The 19,553-nt window shown below is 44.0% G+C and overlaps 1 long non-coding RNA gene across 1 annotated transcript in view; it reads left to right on the forward strand.

Moving 5' to 3' along the window:
- LOC133955247 (uncharacterized) overlaps nucleotides 1-17,924 on the forward strand; it is a 38,816-nt gene extending 20,892 nt beyond the window's left edge. Inside the window, exons 3-5 of the long non-coding RNA XR_009920861.1 lie at nucleotides 1,583-1,660; nucleotides 8,043-8,136; nucleotides 15,514-17,924. This is a non-coding gene — a long non-coding RNA (uncharacterized LOC133955247). The remainder of the gene's footprint in view (nucleotides 1-1,582; nucleotides 1,661-8,042; nucleotides 8,137-15,513) is intronic.
- The last annotated feature ends 1,629 nt before the right edge of the window (nucleotides 17,925-19,553 follow it).

Below are 19,553 nucleotides of genomic sequence, written 5' to 3' on the forward strand. Positions count from 1 at the left end.
ATTTGATGAAAAAGTGACTGGTTCGCGCGCTCCGCCGCACCTCCTATTTCATCATCAGTGAAGCTTTTCTCCCCTTCACTGGGCGCTCGCTGTCTCCTCCTCTCTTCCCCTCCCTCCCTCTCTTTCCTCTTTTTCTCTCTGTTTCGGCTGCTCCCCTCTTTCTACTCCAGCCACACGCAAGGGGGAGACTTAAGCTCTGCGAGGGGAAAAAAAGAAAAAGTCTGCTGCTATTTCTACAGTCAGGGCCTCCCCACAGCCCGCCCTTCCATAGACGGGCTTCTCTTTTTTCACTCACTAGCTGGATTTTAACCCTCTGCCTGCAACCAGCTGCACAGCAGCTCTGCAAAACCTGGCAACAAGTTGCTTTTTAGGGGCCTTTTCTCACTTTTGCCGCGTTGGTTTTTGCATCACTTTGGATTTTGCTGATTTTTTCCCCACTCCTATGTTTTATTTCTTAAAAAGTCCACGTATTTTTTCACTCCGCCGGTGGGCTTCCGGTAGCCTTTATTTGAATTTTTACCTCTTTTTTGGGATGGAAATTTGCGAAGGTGGTGACTCGCCACGTGACGGGCCTTGTTCAACCTGGAGTGCCGGGGCGCCATTTCTGATGGGTATGACCTGCTTGTGGTGGACTCGTGGTCTTGGATGACCACTGCGGATGACAGGCAGAGAACGTGACCAGTATCCAAGCCCGGCATGCATCTGTGTTTTACAAAACTATCCTTCGTCTGCGCCAGCGACTGGTGTGAAGTACGGCACCTCCTTCGTCTTACTCTGTCTCTCCTTATTTCCTCCCCGTGTCCTCTGTCTCTGCCTCTGAGTCGCTCACTCACCCTTGTTCTCTCTCTTTCACACCGACTTGCTCTCCTATCAGGGGAACTAGTGGTGTGCTGAGCCGGAGCTTGTCTGGGACAGGTGCCAACTGCAAACAAAAGACATTAAATGGCAATGAGAAAAAAAAATGTAGTCGCAAAATCTCAAATTGTTTGCTGCGAAGTGTCTGAAGTAGCGCTGCATGTTGTGCCTTTATAACGACCACTTTGTGCCATTATGCATGTTAATATTAAGTATTAAGAGGGATAATATGAGCAGGAGTGTTGAGCAGGGGTTTGAAGACTTCGCCACACTAACTTTAGTAAAGGCATTTCACTTAGGTAGAGGGAGGGAGCAATGTGGGAGAGCAGCATATAGCCTGCTGAATTATTCATGTACCCAGCCAAGGCTGTGACTGGACTGGTTGTGCTATTTGCATGCATCAGACATGCAGTTGGTCTATTTGCTAACATTCCTCATTCAAAGACTTGTTAACTAGCAGACGGGCTTAGCTGGAACCTTGCAGACAGCCTCATGGCCTCCTATTGTTCCAGGCCTCGCCAGGCCCGGACCCAGCCGGTGGCAGGGGAGCCGTGCAGCCTTGAGCTTTGGGGCTCACATTGTGGCTGGAAGAAGCAGTGAGTCTGGAGCTGAGATTTAAGGTTGGGGTGTTCAGACTGGAGTTCGGGGCTGTGAAAGGAGGCAGGGACTGGGTCTTGCAAGGAACCCAACCAAACAGGAGCTTATGGTTTTCTCCTCTCCTTGACAGAGATGTGGATCAAGAAGGAGGAGTAGCCAGATTTCGGTTCCCGGACCGGACATTTGCCATCTTGGTGGTGGAATACTGGTGAGTAATATCTGTTTTAATATGTGCACACTTGTGTGGTTCCGATGGACATTTATCCGCGTGTTTACACTTTAGGTTTTCGATGTTTAACAAGCACCCTCTGCAAATAAACATTTGATGCACTTGAGGTTCTTGCACAAAGTTTCTCTTTACCTCAGTGTGCAATTATACATTCAAATATCAAAACCCTATATGCTCACATAGTTTAAGACTGTTTGGTGTACAGCAGCACACATCAGAGCGACAGACACTTTCTTTTACCAACAAAAATCGGTTCTTTGTTGAACTTTTCCAAGCCCCAGAACATGTTTGAACAATAGTCATTAAAAGCATTTTGATTTGTGCCTGGTTAATCCTCCTTTGTGCTAATCAGTGGATGAGTTGAAGGCCTCCGTTGTGGAGGTATTTGAGTGTATGTGGGTGCTGCGGTTTCCGGCGCCAGCGTGCACTATATGATGGGAATATAGATGGTATACCTATCATGTCGATCAGTTTAATTCACTCTATGGTTTGACTTTAGATGTCAAAGAGAGCATAATGAATTTTTCCAAAGTGTAGGTTTTGGCAGGTTGTATTTGCCAAGCTAAGTGCAGCGTACACAGAATTATTATAAAACTCCTTTCATTAGCCTCTACGTCCGCCCTCAGCAGCACTGATCACGACATTTTCTATATTTTGAAGTGTATCTTGCTGCTTTGATGTCGCAGAACTTATCCTAAGCAGGGTGACATTTTGTGGCAAGTGTGGACAAAGTTTCCTAAAAAATTTAAAATTGTAATGACACTGAGATTTACATGTTTTTAAAATATTCCCTTGTTTGCATTTTTTGAAAAGGAACAACCCGGAATAAGTTTTAATCCTCTGTAAGCAATTCCAAAATTGTGAAATAGTGATCTTGGCTTTAGACAAGTTACTTAGGATAATATTCAGGTAATTAAACATAATTAACCTTGGCTCGTTTGGCTGTTTTATAGGTATGTGGTGCTTAAATGATTAATCAAATGGGAAATCCAGGCTTTTATAGAAGCCCCAGGTCTATGCATGATATTGAATTTGTATTAGTGCCTGTAAGGGAAACAAGATCTATAGTAACAACTGTTTTCAAATATCTGTTTAAATTAGCGATTTATTGGTGGAAATCTTCCATCTTTGCCCTGAGGTGTGGTTAGGTTTGTGGTCAGATGTTAGGCTGCTTATCAGGGCTCGTGTGACACCAACGCTTTTTAGAAGTGCAAAAACCAACCTGGTGTCAACTTACAGGTGATTCCACATTCAATTTTTCCATACGCAGGTGGTTATGCTCCTCCATACGACTAAGCTGTGCCTGAGTGGACACATGGTTTTCAGGCTGGCAGAGTATCACACCACTCCAGCCCTCAGGCCGTTCTGGCAGTGACTCCAGGGAAAGGTTACGTGTTGAGAGGCAGATGGCAGCGTGGTGAGGGTTTGCAGTATTTTTTTTCTTTCCTCTGTAAAAGTATACCTGACCAATCCAACAGCCTGGTGCTGCCACAATGAGGCATTCTGTGCACTGAGAAAAAACTTCAGCTTTACTACAGCCACACAGCAAGTACAGCTAAGCCAATCGTAGGACACACACACACAAGAACACACACACACACACACACACACACACACACACACACACACAAATAGAAAAGTACCACTATCACAATAGAATGTACATTTTTATATTTTCATTTGCTAGCATGTCAGATATCAATTATTTTTCACAGCGGGGAACATGTTCCTTGTGTTTGTTTGTCCCTTCAGTGTTTACAGTGTCAGCTCTTTGGCTTTAATGAACTGTGTATTTAAATACTTCTTTATTCTGATAAAACCCATCGGTGACAGAAGTGCTCATCTCGTAGATTTGATCATTCAGGTCAATTCTTAATTATTTGTTATTTTAAATTAAAGGAAACTGCCGGCCACATCTAGAACAGCAAGTTTTCTAACATGAACTTGATTGTGGCCTTGAACTTGGTTGTGAATTTGGGGATTTTCTATTGAAATTGTACTTTAAATCTGCATTTTCCTTTGAATTTACCAGTTTTTAGTCAGTATATGTTTTTTTTTAAATGCTGAAAAGTCCAACTGACAACCTCGAAGAAGTTGAAAGGTTTTCCATAAAAATGCATATAAAAGTGCAAAAAAAAAAAAAAAATTCTAATTTGTGTAGAGTTTTAGTGGTTCAGTGTTGACAGTACTTGTGAATAGTTATTGTTGAACGTAGGTCAGGATTTTAAATAGTTTTTAAAAAATATTTTGCAATAATTCATGGGTTGCCTTAAATGTGCTTTGTTTGATTTTTTATCAGTAGGACATGTACATATTATGTAGTGTTAAGACCAAAAAAGAAAAAATGTCACAAAAATATATACTTTAAAGAATTCGAATTATTAGTGAATTTTTATAAGTTCTGATGTAAAGTTAATGAGAGGGAAAACCTGCAGAGAAAATAATTGTACACATGTCTTTATACATTTTTTACAAATTTTTTTTACAGAGTTAATTTTGCTGTATTTAATACAGTAATGGTTAATTAATACACAGCCTCTGCTATTTCTAAAAGTGTGTGTGTGTGTTTGTGTGGTGCATGCATGCATGCATTAACATGCTCATTCTGTTGTCCTGTACTTGTTTTCTGGATCCTTCTTCAGTTTTAGAAATTTTTGGGTAATTTATTATAATAGTCATTTGCACAATACTGTTTAAAATAAATCTTTAATAGCTAAATCACAACTCTATCAAGAAACCTGACATTTAAATGCTCACAATAACCATTTTTAATAACTAATTTATTTATTATTCATTTATTTACTTCACTCTTCTTCTTCTGCCTGTTGGACTAGTTTATAAAATGCTACAGAGAAATATTCACTGATTTAATTTCCATTTCTTATGAGCCCACTTGCTTCAGAATTAAATTATTTCTTGTTCTCGCTAATGCTATGAAAAATAAAAATTCCATGGAGTTAAGAAAATGGAGAAACCTTCTGCACAAACTGTAAGCCTGAGGCGTCATCACATGTCGGATTTAAGTATATCTTAAAAACATTTTAAATCTTATTGCATACATTACCACCTAGAATTAACAGTTGGGAACTATCTGGAGGTGGAATATCATTATTTAGCAGTGTTAGCTAAATACAGATGTAAGTTTGTAGTTGTAGTTTTGCTGTAATGGTTCTGTTTGTGTGTGTTTGTGTGTGTTTGTGTGTGTGTGTGTGTGTGTGTGAGAGTGTGTGTGTGTGTAGCAGCTCTATAGACGACCGCATCTCTCTGGGTCATTGTATTTCTGCCAGATACTTTTCGAGTGTTGATTGTGGGGTTTAGGTCATATGCCAGCGCTCAGTGTTTTCTAACCAGTGCAAAACACAGTGGAAATAAATAATTCGCCAACACAACGCAGCAACAAGCCACCGACACACTGCCTCATTTGTTAAGTGGATAAATTGGTATTTAAGATGATGTGATTTTGTTTCATTTATGAGCTCGCTGTGATGTTGGGAGTTTCATCCAATTTCCTCCCGGCTAATAAGAAATCCAGATTGGACTGTGGGGGGGGGGGGGAACCGTGGCCAAGTAAACACTCCCTGTAAATATACAATATATTTTTTTCCTGCCAATACTAAAGCCTCTTCGCTGCTTGCAGACATGGAGCTGGATTGAAATCCCACTTTGGCAACGATAGCAAATCTAACGGTCACAATGTGTTCTGCAGAACAAAACCCCAAAAGAAAAACCTGCGAGACAACAGGCTGCATTTTTACAGTGTACTTGTGTCCATCACGGTGACATTTGCCTCAGGGTTTCATTTAGCAGTTGTCAGGCTGTAGAAAATACCTGCACAGCCCTGTAGTCAGAGCAGGTGTCTGTGTGGTAGAAGGTGGCCCGGGCTCCCGTTGGCCTAATGTGCTTCTGGGAATGTGGGACAGGACAAGAGTGGATCTGCAGTGGCCACTACAGGCTGTGGAGGACTCGTGCAGGATCTGCAGTACAGTACACTGGGAAGTCGGCAAGGCCTGAAAAATGGGCTAAACACAGAGGCTCCAACCCAAACACACACTAACACATATTGTTTTGGGGGGGGTTGCACTCTATAGAAAAATAACAATGATGCACACAGGTCACACATACTGTATATACATCCCCACCAGTGTGCCTAAACCTGCTCTCCCTCGCTTCTCTCGCCATACGTGGAAGCCATTAGTGCATTACCCCATTGACTGCTGAGGATTGGGGGCCATTTTTATTCTCCCCCGTGTTAATCAGGACGTCAGCCGGGAGCGTCACATGTAACTTATCCACAAAACCGCAGCAACTCCGCCGAGGCAGCGCGCACACACTCATAATGACATAATATTGGACTGGGAGAGAGTTTCAGGGTTGACAAATGATGTCGACCCCCCCCCCCCCCCCCCCCCCCTCCCTCTACCTCCCCCGTCTTCCTTCCCTCTGAATGGTTGCTTTACATCAAGGGCCCTTTGGCTGAGGTCACTTTTTATTTGCCCGATGATTTTCTTGTACCCTGACTGTACATCCCAAGGTTCACTGCTGAGACCTGAGATGTTAGGCCCGTGTCTCAAGGTGATTTGTCAGACGTTTCACCGGCCGATTAGCCATCGTCCCAGCAGATTAACATTTAGAATCATCAAAATAAAACAAGATGCTCACTTCGCGGCGTCACATGCGAGTGTCTCTCCGTGCGAGACGTCAGGGCTGATCCCTGTTTTATGTACCTGCCAGGCAAAGCGATATTCCAGATAACACTAAGCTGCACCCACTCAAACTTCTCTTTTCCAACGCTCATATATTTCTGCAGCTTTTGGCCTCCTCCGTCGCCAAGGCAATTTAGCCAGGGAGAAACTGCAGAATCAGCAGAAGTGTTCCACTCGGAGGTAAGGTTGGAAGCGCTGAAAGGCCTCGCCTGCAACTCTCCGACTATCAAAATACTGTAAATCCCCTTCCTCGCCATTTATCAGGCCCGGGCTGAATTATGTTGGCTGCATGCGGGTGATAAAAATAAATATACTGGCTGGAGCTGTCTTTGTGTTATTAGTTTCACCTCATAGAGAAAGGAATATCGAATACATCTTCTTGTACTGATTTGACTGCGATTTTATACAACTGCAATTCTGATTTCTATTGTATAATTCATCATGCCGGTTATGTTTATATAGTCAGATTTACTTTCTACAGGGCTGTGGAAAGGTAGTGGGACCAAAGATTTTGTATGTAGAGTCACATAACCCCCCGCTACAAAGTACTGCAGAACTCCAGCTTTAAATGTGTGTGTGTGTTTGTGTTTGTGTGTGTGCGCGTTGAAGACTATCCCTTCTGCACACAGTCGCCCAGGCTTTTATGAGTCACCAACATGAATACACACACAAACAACACTCGCACACAGAGTGCATTGAGTGCACAGCCAGGACATGAATCTCCCTCCACGGGCTGGAGGAGTTAGGTTACTCATGAGCCCATAAACATGTCTTGGCCACGCTCCAAGGCACTGCACTGTAATTACAAACATTAGAAACAATATAGACCAGACCCATCCCCGGCAAAGGCTCTGTCCCACGCTGCAATTAGCGTCCTTGTCCAGAATTATCACCCTTCAGCAGCCGCCACCGTGCTGAGTGCAGTCCTTTAATTGGCAGAGTCCTCCTTGGTGTGCTAGAGGACAACGCCGACGTCTCTCTTTATCTCCGCCGCCCTCTTCATTTTCGGCAAACGGAGATTTCTCTAATGATGAATAACTGCCTCCGCCTACCTTTGTCCCGTCACACACACACACACCTACCTACGTGTGTGTGCAACCGGACAAACCATGTGAGAAGCCGCTGCGTGCGTCAACCCTGCGTGGTCTTGAACGTGCCCTCATGTGTGAGCGCGAACATACTGTGTAGCAGTGAATTCACCTCTTACGCGCAGATTCGCCACTTTCGCCCACGCACGTGACACCGTGGGCTTTCAGCAGTACCGCTTGCCAAATGCGTGCACGCATGCAGCGAGTGGGAGCTATACTGGGCAAGGCCGAGACCACGGCGGAGCTTGTGTGTGTTGGTGTTGGGCGGCTGGGAGAGTTGGCCGGTGCACAGGCCGGCAGAGGAGGTAGCGGCGTGTTATATGTTCCACTAATGAGTTTCCTTGGCCAGGCGAGACTGTGGGGCAAGCTTATTAGTAAACAGGCTACAGAGAGGAGACCTATGTTGCCGCTGGCTCTCCCAGCTGATCTCTCTCTCCCCTTCTGCCTCCCTGTGTTGTTTTCACCACCTCTCGCGTTTCTACCGCTGTAAATTGTCTCTCCCTTCGACCTCCGACAAGTCTCACCCTCAGCCTCTCTCTCTCTCTCTCTTTGTCTCTCTCTCTCTTATAGGCAGAAAGATGGGCTTGGACTCCAGCCACAGGCACAAATAATTTAGCCAACAAGTGAATTCGCAGACAGACAGACTGGCGATCGCTGCAGCATCGTAAGTACCATAATGTATTTTGAATTTGATCTGTTTTTATTCAATGGTGCATTGTAATGCCGTTGCGTTGTCTTATGTTTCATTTAATAAGATGAAGCCTGTAATTAGATGCTGCATAAGTTTCATTTGGTGTACGCACTGCTCTGTCCACATCCATCGCCACTCTGAGACTCTTTATAATGTGAGCCTGCATTAGATTAAATCATAATGTGCCTTTATCCCATTTGGAAGGCCAAGTGGTCCCAATGGCTTGTTACTGCTTGAGATAAAGAAAAAAAGACAAACCAAAACTCACATGATCTTTAGCGCATGTGAATAGAGCAAATGCTCAGGGTCTAGTGTGTAATTGTCCACGAGGAATATTAAGTCTTGACTCCCTCTCTGAGCCGGGCCTGGATCTGTGAGAAAATGGCTTCCACTCTCCAGTTCCCCGCCGCCATTTTGTGCCTCACTGCCAAAGTAGTCAGGTAGCAGTGTGAAGAGGACGGAGTAAAGCCAGGGGGCGGAGGAAATTGGGTAAAAAAAGCAAAATAAATATAAAAAGGGAGGAGCTAGGAATTGGAGGTTTCACAGTGTGCAATGGTAGAATGCTGAATATTCTTATAGAGAGGTTTTTAGTTGTTGTCGACTGACTGCGTACAAACAATCAGACGCCCCTCTGGACCCTGCCCAGCTCCTCTTCTCAAAGCGCTGACCTTGGGCCGGCGCCATGAGCGGTTCTTTTTCCGGCAGGGCAAAATGTGCTGGCAGAGCCCACAGCTGCCCGACCCCCTTCCACCCTCCATCAGTCCTCCCTCGTTCCTCCCCAGCAGACTTAGCCCCCATAGAAAAACAACCAGCCCGCTTATTGCATACCCTACAGCCAAAGTGTGAAGTTTTAACATCTGCTCGTGTACCTGCATCTCTGTGGTAACCGCAGCCCAATCTCAGCCGCAGCTTCAGAACCAACTAGTGCCTGTATCGCATGCGTAAGTCCACGCCTCGCCCTACAACCTCCAGCAACAGCAGTAGCTGCGGCTCTGCCAACCGCTCTGGAATTCTGAAGGCAAATGATTACATGTGCAGATGTTATTCAAATCCTCCTGTCATCTGACCCCGAGGCTGCTGCTACTATATCATGCTTTTAGTAGGTGCCTGTTGCTGTTGCTTCTCTCTCGATCGGCTAAAGTCAAACTAAATCGCGCAGCATTTTAGCGACAGCGGTCAATCAGTGGAAAACAGAGCTGTTTGGTAGTTATTTGGCCTTCACTTCATTCATGATGTATAATTTACTTAATATATCAAACGTAGCCAATTTTACTTTTGTAACAATTTCAGATTAACAAATATTTCTCTGTTGCTTCTCTTCCATTTCCCATCAGATTCACAGTTAATAGAATCAGGATGTTTACTGTCTTTTGCAAATTTTCTCCCTTTTTCAGCTCGCTGTCACTCAGCAGACTCATGGTAGCACCAGAATGATTGAGACAGAGACAAAGGCTGTGTCTGAAATCAGTCATTAATCACTATATGGTCCACTGTGAAGTGAATTTGCCATTTTCTAGTCCAGTCCAAATGTTTAGTGAAATTATTTATACCCTCTATAGTGGTATCATTGTATCCCCAGTGCATCGTGAAAAGTAGTGTCCAACCAACGGTCACTATCAGAGCAATATCTCCAATCATGCCCCTGACGTGAAGAAAGGGGGGAGAGGAGAGAGGGCAGCACGTCTCTCTGGCCTTACTCCCCCTCCTTCTTCTTCTTATCAAGAATATCTGAATAATTGTGAGAATATCACAGACAGGTTTTTCTTTTCACAGACCGATCTTTGTCGCTTATATTTTCAATGGCGTAGTTTAATTTTTTTTATGGCCTGCACATGACCAATCTGTGACCTGTGGCGGTAGACCGTGTGAATAAGAGCAGAGCAGTGCATCGCAGCACAAACTGCAGGGGGGGAGAAGTCTCGGTACTCTATCTGTTTATGGTCAGGAGTGATGCTGTGAAAATGTCCTCCCTGTATCATCGGTATCTTTGCAGCTATGTTACTAATTTAGACTCTATGTGCAAAATATAGCAGAGGTGCCTCCAGCAGTATTTAGGCCTGTCACAGTCAAGTTGTCATTAAGACAGAGAGACAGAGAGACAGACAGACAGACAGACAGACAGACAGACAGACAGACAGACAGACAGACAGACAATGGCTTTGCTTATACTTCCGAATACACTCTGTCCCCTTCGGCTCCGCGCTCCTCAATCTGGCCATGTGTGTGCATATGGGACAGAGCGGCGTCCATATTGTGTTTGTGGAATGAATTGTGAATGCCGTTGTATGACCGTGGCCCGTTCTTTACAGCGTATCTCTCGATTATCTACCCAGAGACCAAAGCATAAATACATTTACTTGGCTTAGACCTCTTGGAAATGATCCTGTGAATCTGGCGTGCCTGCGTTTGTTTATGATTATATAGAGCAGATGGCCATGCAACATGGTCATATATCACACACTGGCTGCCTCGCTGGCACTGCCACACACACACACACACACAGAGACGCTTGTAGGCAGAAATGTACAGAGCGAAGGTGATTCAATTCCGCAGAAATGTATTCATAATTATTCTATCAATCACAGGGGGAGAAGTATTAAATATCTCTATCAGCGCCCATTACTGTATATTCCACTCGGTGTTGGCAGCGGCCCTGGAACTATAGGCACCGGTGCTAATAACTGCTGCCAAACCAAGCTTTTCAATGCTAACTGTGTTTAACTGCGCTGTATTTATGGCTTTAGCATTCAGCTGTAACTGCTAACCACTGTAGTGAGTCTGACAGCAGCCAGCTGTAGCCTGGGGGGGTAACAAGTTCTTCAAGGTTACAAACTGTACAGACCCCCCGTCTGCCTCTCCTGGCCCTCTGTCTGTAAGCCGAAGTTCATATCCAGGGAGAAAGGTATTTGTCCCACCCTCTAAATATAGCTGGCGACAGATGCAGCTCGATGGGGCCCTGCCCAAACTGAAAGGGGCCCCACAGGCAGGCCGGAGCGGAGCTGGGCAAGTAGACGTGTCAGGGCTTCAGGCTTCCCCTAATAGACGGGGCCCTACAGGTCAACAGCAGCCGCATTAGCAGTGCATGTTTCATCGGCTCCCATGAGCAGGGAGGAACAAAGACTGAGCCTGTGACACTTTAAACGAGAAAACAGAAAATTGATCTTGTCTGATGTATTTCTAGATGTACAGTTAATTGAAACCCTGGCCACAATCCAAAGTTGAAATTCTCTTTTTAGAGGAAAACATCATTGTGCTATGAACTCCGTGAACACTATGAAGTGTGTACTCCAGCTCGAAAACATCTTTCGGTGCGTGACCACAATTTAGATTTTAGTGCTTATGTGTCCTTGAATTTCACAACCTCATACGAGGCTATTGATCTGATAACCCTAAAGTAGACGCCATGTGCTGTACACTGGTTCCACGGCACAAATTACATCAAGACAGATTGGGTTTTGTTTGCCTGTGGTTATAGTATGCAAGGCCATTCAAGCATGAACAAAGAGCTGATATGTGTAAATAAAAAAGTAGAGGGTGAGGTTAAGGTCTGAGATATAATAACAGAATACAATAATATATGATTAATTTGCCATGTGACCTTGGTTTAATCACCAGTTCAAGAATTTCGATAGCAGTGTATTTTTTGCCTAAAAAATACATTAGTCCTACTAACACTAATGAGTATTATGAATATAAAAAAGCATCATGTTTTATGTGTCATGATATTAACCGCAACTGTAAAAGACACCTGGCCCTTCAAGTCATTTCCATGTACTGTAGACCTCTGTGCATGCCTGTGACTCGCGTCCTGGAGCCTCACGTGTCTGTGCGCACACATGTGCATGCGAGGGTGTGTGTAAGTTTTCTCTGCGTACATGTGACTGTACACTGTGTGTGAGAGATGAGAAGCAGCTGGCAAGGTTGGGCTGAGTGGTCTGGGCGACCCCTGCTGCGTGCCCTGTCATTACAATGATTGGGGTCGTTTTTTACCTCTAAGGACGGGGCCGGGGGGGGGCCCGCCGGGATCAGCTAGCTCTGCCTAATCCAGCCCTCTTCACCTGGCATGTTTATGGCTCTGCTGGGGGGGTCACTGGGTCCGGTTCATCTCACAGCCTGACAGGCAGACACACATATTATGTACATAGGCGTGACTACATGCGAACTCCATCACACGTGTATACACATGTTGATGTGCACACACACACACCCACACATGCAGGAGTGTGTGTACGTTACGCATGCTTTCATTTGTAAATGTAGCTCCACACGCACACGTAGGCACAAGCATTCAAACACCTCCATGTGCACAGATAAATTCTCTCTTCTTTCACTCTGCTAAGACACAAGGCTTGCAAGCTCAGTATCTGCCTGATGCAGAGGTGAGGGGGAGGTCAGCCTGTCTGACTGAGCAGAATCCCCCCGTGGCTTGCCCCAGCCATCCCCCCTGGCATGTGTAACAGGACCTGCCCATACAGCCTCTCTTCCCCCCAACTCCTGTCCTCCCCCTGGCCTGGTATAAATAGATGGGTCATGCCTGCTGTGCTACCCGGAGGGGACTGTGTGTGAGGGGGGGGGGGGGGGGGGGGGGCACAGAAGCCATGCTTCCCTTTATAAATGCTGCAGCGTGTCTATCTGGATTCCTCCTGTCTGCTCCCAAACACCTCTGCACTTGTAGCACTTGTGGAAATACATATCAGAATCAGAATCAGAATCAGAATTCTTTTTATTGCCATGTATATTTGCACATACAGGAAATTGCCTTGGTTTGGTTGGTGCACTTTACAAACAACAGTATACAAAACAACAATATCGAACAATATAAACAACAATAATTAAATACTAAAAACAAACACAGAAGTGTGCACCAACACACCGTGGCAGCCGGTTGCAGCGCCATCGCTGAAGAGTTTGTACAAATGTGTGCATGTACTGCACTTGTATCTATAGCTATAGCTCACGTCTTTGATACAACAGAAACAACCCCTGTATATGCACAAGGGCTGATGAGCACCTGTACTGTGCACCTTCCCAACTCCATAAGCATTCATATAACATTCTGGAGGGTTAAAGACTCTGAGGACGAGTGTCTTTTCTTAAACAGGCAGATACCAGAACTTATTGAAATATTATTCCATAATGGTGCCAATAGTGTTTTTTTTGCAGATTCCTTACTTTCGTGATGTAAATGTGTTTCTACAAACTTCTTAAACACACATAGTGGCTCATAAACTAATACATTAAACGTTAACAAGTTTTAAATTATCATATAATGCAATGTGTGGTTAGAACATAAGTAAGCAAGAATTTAATGCTGAGCTTCTGCACTTTGCCTGACTTATCATTCTTTATTATAAGAGCTTTAGGGTTATGGTGTGGAGCTTTGTTTTTTGGTCCTGCACTTGACCTCAAGTGTCACTGTATGTCCATTGTGACTTAATTTGTCAAATTGAAATTGTGTAGCTGATTTCAACGTTTTGGCAGAGACAAAGACAAATCAGTCAAAGGAGAGATTTCGATTCACCAACATAAAATAAAAATTTAATTAACAAAGACCTCAATTACAAGCATCTTTATTAGATTTCTGCGAGCGCATACACTAGTGGAGGATGTCGAAAACAAAGCATTAGAAACGTTGGCATGTACAGTATATTGTGTAAATGTCCAGTTTCTTTCTTCTGACTGACCAGAGGTCACCAGAACCCCAAAGATCCGTTCACAAGGTTGCAGCACTTCACTCCCATCTGATGGTTACTGCAGTGACACTTAGCTTCAGCATTGACTGATTAGAGCCGTGGCACCTAGACTGGAATATGATTCAATTGAGTCTTTCTAGTCAAGTCTTTCTAAGCAGTGTGTGCATTTACTTTCAACCCTTGTGTGATGATGTGATGATGTTAATTTATGTTAATTGTTGTATTATCCCAGTGTATGTTTGTGCAAATGTGTCTCCAGTGCAAACTGTGTCCTTGCGTGTGTGTATGTATTTTTTGCATTCCTATGTGAGCGCCCCACAGGAACGGCATGGGGTTTGTGTGACATTATTAGACATGGACTGTAGTAAGCAGGGCTTAGCACCTTAGCCCCTTTACACAGCTAATAGAGGTGGAGAGCTTAAGCAGCGTATCAGTTACAGATGCTATGCTAAGGATGCTTTCAAGTGAAGGTGCGCTTGCTGAGTTTGCACCCATTTTAAGAGGGCCGAATTTGCAGGTGGACAAGCTCTTAGGGAGGGAGATGTTTTTAGATTGTATTGCATAACTGTATGGAGAGCCCTAAACAAGTGTGTGTAAGGGTACATACCTGTGTGTGCATGTGTGTATGCATGCTTGCATTGCACTTTGGTCGTCTGCAGTGTGTGTGTGTGTGTGTGCGTCTGGGGTCGAGTGTGAATATTTCCCTGTCACTGGATGATAGCAGCTGGCTTCACTTGAAAGGAACAGCTTTCCTGGACACACTCTTGCGTTGGTCAGGATCCCAGACCCATCTACTATATTAGATTGAAGTATGCCTAGTCAGCAGAGAGAGAGAGATGAGAAAGGAAGGAGAGGAGAGAGGGGGGAAAGAGAGGAGAGGAGAGGTGAACGAGGAGAGGAGCTGTTTGCAGGGCTGCCCGATGAGAATAGACATGAAAGTTGCGGCTCCTCACTAAGCAGACACTTTGCAGTATGTGTTTTTTTCATTTGACTTTTAAGTTTCATGCAAAGCCTTGATCTACTGCGCCTGTTGACCCGTTTCCGTTTACAAGTACAAACAGCTCATTTGTGTTGGTTTGTTTTTCAACTTGATGGATGTAGCTTGACAGGAACGCCATTAAAAAAGAAATGAAGTCCCCCGTACATGATCCTTGCTGTGGCCCTGCCTGTCCATTTGTCGCTGTCATTAACAAATCCACGTGTGCACATGTGACACTTCAGGTTGCCATACTGTATCTGTGCAACTGTCAACTTGTCTGTCTGCAAAGTGTCTGTTACCCTGTGAGGGTGTGTGTCTGTGCATATTTAAAACCCATTCATCGAGTGTGATGTTGTAAGTAAGGCAGTGTTGAATAATGCAGAGCCCCTCAGCTCCAGTCCATTTGAGATTGTGCTGTGCTGCATTAGTGCTTTCAAAGATCCCAAAACTTGAACTTTTTATGCGTGTCTGCTGAAGTTCCCCCAGATGTGATTTGGGTTCTGCATTTTGCAGCAATTCACCATACTGGATGGTTTGGTTTTCTCACAGAACACAAAAGTATGAGCCATTCAGAAATATACAGTAAATCCACAGACTGCAGGAAAACAATATACCAGACACACGTCCACTGTAAAAGTCTCAGTGTTGAAGTATCTCTCCGTTTTCCTTTGTTTGCAGAGGGAGCAGCAGATTTTCACTCGCGGGGATTTGCAGACGGAGGTTACCTGTCATGCTGCTTAATACTGTGATGGAGTGAGGAGGCAACAGGCCAGTATTCCGTGCACCCCCCCCCCATCCCTCTCTGTCCTCGCTGCGTGGAACAGAGCAGGTGAGAAACATTAACAGAGGCAGCAGCAGCAGCAGCTGTGGCCCTCTGCTCCACACATGTGAGCCAGGATATGAGCTAGTTCAAGCTCGCCCACTCTCAAACATCGGTCATTACTGTTAACACTCTCCTCTCTGAAGCAAAGAGTGTGTAGGAGAAAAAAAAAGCTGAAACGAGGTGGAAGCAGCACAAACCGTTGCTTAGAGAAAAAAGATGTTTGAATTCCATGCACTTTATCATAAAGTATGCTGTGAAGAGTTATCATTAGCTTTAGTGCAGGGGTTGGAAAACATTTAGACTTGTGACCCCTTAAAACCAAACTCTTCCTTCTCAAACCCTCGTGTCACAGGTTGCAGAGAGTTGTACGTTTTGTTTTAAGGAGCTCAACCAAAGAGATATTTCAATCATTTTCTTTCATTTGAAACATCTTTGGAAGCCTGGAGATGTCCAATAAAACTTTCACAACTAGAAAATTACTCAGTAGAGCTCGTAACTCCGCCATGGTCCGACAGCCCCCTTATGAAAAACCTTTAAATTCACTAGATCTGTATTCTCACTTGATCTGCAGAAAATATCAGTCTCGTAAATAAGAAAAAAAAAAAAAAAAAGCCATTAATTATTCTCTGTGAAATAATGGACAATTATAAAAAACACCCTATTTCAGAATGTTAAAAAAGAGTGAATATCTAAACTGGATCCACACCAACATTTAATTTGTTCCTCCCAAGGTAAGGACCGACCCCTCCACAACATTTCATTGAAATCTGTCGAGCAGTTTTTTGCATAATCCTACTAACTCACAAAAGAATGCCAAAGGAAACAATAGGTTATAAAAGTACTTCTCAATAACACTATCTTCTAGCTTTCATCATGGGTTGACTGAATGTCTATGTCTGTTTGGTCTGGAGTTTTTTCAAATGGACACCATTAAATGAATTGCATTTTAAAGCCGTTGAGGTTGAACTAGTTTCTATAAAATCCTCATTATCACGGTGCCCTTTAAATGGCCTTCTGGTTTCATTTGAATATGAAAACATCTTGGTTGTAAAATTTGTTTAGCATCATTTGAATCCCCCCTCAGCTGGAGCCGTGAACCGGATGACCCAGTCGTCACATTGTGTTCCCGAGCACAAAGACGCCAGTCACATGGGGGGAGCTGTCCCAGAGGAGAGTGGCGTGTGTGTATGTGTGTGTATTTGTGTTTCTGTGAATCATAACCGTATTCAGCGAGGTGTGTCGAAGCGGCGTCACCTGCGGGAACAGGGGTCCTGAAGGGACTCTTGTTCTTAAAGACTGTCCTTTGGGGTGAGGTAGTAGGTTGTATAGTTTTAGGGTCATACCCTTCCTGTCAGATAACTATACAATTTACTGTCTTTCCTGAAGTGGCTGTAATGTCATCAGATGCCAGTGTTGAAGCTGTCGGATCTCGATCAACTCGATGGAATGTGCGGTAAACGCTTTTCACTGTTAAGAAGATAACAACATTTCAAAATCGCAGGTTGCATGGGCTTGTAGTTATTGTTTCTCTCTCATGATTTTCATATTCTGTACTTCTAAGAAAAAAATGATTCAAAGTGTAATCTTTCTGGTTCTGTTTATGCTACACAAACAACAATAATCAACACATGATTTAAAAATGAGTTAAAACTGAATGTTGTGTAAACTTTTACAAACACCTGTTCTCATCTGACTGTCAGCCTTTGTCCTTTTTTCATGTTTTTGTCTATTCAACAGTTTTTTTTGTCCATCTGTAATCATCAGTCGTCAAAGTTGTGTTCTCATATTTTGTATTGCCAGTGTTTCAGAAATAAAAATGGGAGGTTTTATTTTCAAAATGTATTTAGTATTATAAAATGATGTCTCTGTTTTGTCACTCCACCATTATGCTCCCCAGTGTTGAGGTAAAGCAAAGCTCGCCGCCCTGTAGGATCACTCTGATGTCTGTACGGGGTGAGGTAGTAGGTTGTGTGGTTTCAGGGTAGTGATTTTGCCCAATCAGAAGATAACTATACAACTTACTGCCTTCCCTGAAGGGCAGCAATACGTCACCAAACAGACAACAGGGGGCGTCATGTTCACACATGTCTCACAAAAGATAAAAACTCCCAGGATGAGTGAAGCAAACCGGGTCAAACGTCCAGGTCACGAGCTTTTACCTGGACCAGCCACAGCAGGAGAGCGGACGGCAGGTAAAGTCTGTTCATGTGTGGAAATTGTAGTTTTTGATTTTCTGCTTCAAACAATAATAAAAGCTAAGAAATAATCAGCTTGTTATCTGTGTTTGTTTTTCTTACACCACATGAGTGTCAGTTTAAATGTTTCAGACTTAACAGTGTAGCAGCTGCATTGATGCGAATTGGTCGCCAAAGCATCGTCATTCCCCCCGCTGCAATTTTGACCCACCTTATAATATATTAGAGTATAACTTGATCCCCAACAGTCAAAATGGTCAGCTTCCAAATTCTCATAAATCCTTGGTCAATCTACAAGCCTGCCTGGTTGGGAAAATATTGGAAGTGTCTATGAAAAGCTTGAAGTGATGACCACCCATCCGTCCATCCATCCAACAATCCGTCCCAGCAGACCTAGGATCAGCTCACAGCCCACACGACGTTGTGAAGCCCGAGAGCCGAGCAGATGGAAAGATGATCGTGGCAACAGTCTCACCTTCTGGGCTACAGCGTTAATCACACGGCAACAGATGATGGTTGAATTACTCGGCCTCTCTCCGGCCAATAAATACATGCACATACACACGGATGGAGATAGATGGCTAACAAGGTGAGGTGCCAGCTGGTGTGAGGCCACACCAGACATGCCTCACTGTCTGGGACCGCAGCCCTGTATCTCATATCAAGGTCAGACTCGACTTGGGTTGTCAGTCAAAGTGAGAGTCCTCGCTCACCCCACCCGGCTGCAGCCACTGAACCAGTCAGTTAACAGCATATTAACGTGTTTTTAATTTAGATATCCATGTTCACACACAAATATACTGTACACACTGCCTCACTTTGCATGACATGGTTACACACACATAAATCACACCTGACCTGCTGGACTGCTCACAAATCCTGCAAGTGACACAATGAGCAGGATCATGTGAAGGAGCATCACAAGAGCAGCATTGCAGCGTGGGAAAATAAAAGTCTACAGAGTTGGGAGTATTTGTATATGGGGCTACACCCAGTGTGTAGCTGTCCCCTGCCAGCCACCATATTGAACTGATTTGAGCCTTGGCCCTGGTGATAGAGCAAAGTGAGCTGAATACTAAGCCTGTTGAGACAATGGATCTGTGTGCTTCCTGTCTTTGGGGTTGCATCTCTAAAGGCCATCCGTCCATCCCTCCATCCCTCCATCACTCCATCCCTCCTCTCCTGCCTCGCTGCTTCACCAAAACTCACACAGCACACAGCTTTGACATCCACCCTGGGATTTTCTCTTCCCAAGAAAGAAGGAACTAATTAATTGCTTTTGAGTGTCAGTCTAAAACATACGAGTCAGAATTCATTTCAATTTTAAACTGAATTTGCCAGGAAATGCAGAAGAATGACACTCAGGGCAGTGCTTTTATAAGCCTTCACATGATGTCATAGCTTTATGGATGAAATGGTGTTATTGATCGAATGTAAGTGGAGAGGATTGAAGGCTCTATGAGCGCAGGCCTCTCAAATAAACCACTGAGTGCATTCACTAAAATGCTAAACGCTAAGCCTGCGTTGATATAGATTCACAAGCATTAACCTGTGCCTCTGAGACCATTAAATGTGTTATTCAATGAAATATGGTCAACAGAAATCAAATTTCTTTTTCATAGCACTTATATTTATTCCATATTCATATGAAGATTCTTCTGCACATGGAAACAAGGTATTTGAATTCAGTCAGTCACCAG

The sequence above is a fragment of the Platichthys flesus genome, chromosome 6, assembly GCF_949316205.1.
Source record: "Platichthys flesus chromosome 6, fPlaFle2.1, whole genome shotgun sequence".
NCBI classification, from domain to species: Eukaryota; Metazoa; Chordata; class Actinopteri; order Pleuronectiformes; family Pleuronectidae; genus Platichthys; species Platichthys flesus.